Below are 257 nucleotides of genomic sequence, written 5' to 3'. Positions count from 1 at the left end.
CCTGAACGCGTCCCAGCAGAGTCGGGTTTGGCCTTAAAGGTCCATATTTAACATGGTGGATCCGGTTTGTACCAACGTGGAACAGTGAGACAGCATGACACTGCACTACGTTACCCACAATGCATTTGTCCTGCTGGCTCACACTGTCTTTGTGTGTTTTTCTTATGAACTATTTGTTTGTGTCTATCACTGTATAATGATCAACAACTGACTGATTATAACTGTATAAGTATATCTATATATTAATAATAATAATA

The sequence above is a fragment of the Morone saxatilis genome, unplaced genomic scaffold (assembly GCF_004916995.1).
Source record: "Morone saxatilis isolate NCDOM2014 unplaced genomic scaffold, NCSU_SB_2.0 Contig24, whole genome shotgun sequence".
Taxonomy (NCBI): Eukaryota; Metazoa; Chordata; class Actinopteri; family Moronidae; genus Morone; species Morone saxatilis.
Note: the sequence above shows the minus strand (reverse complement) of the source record.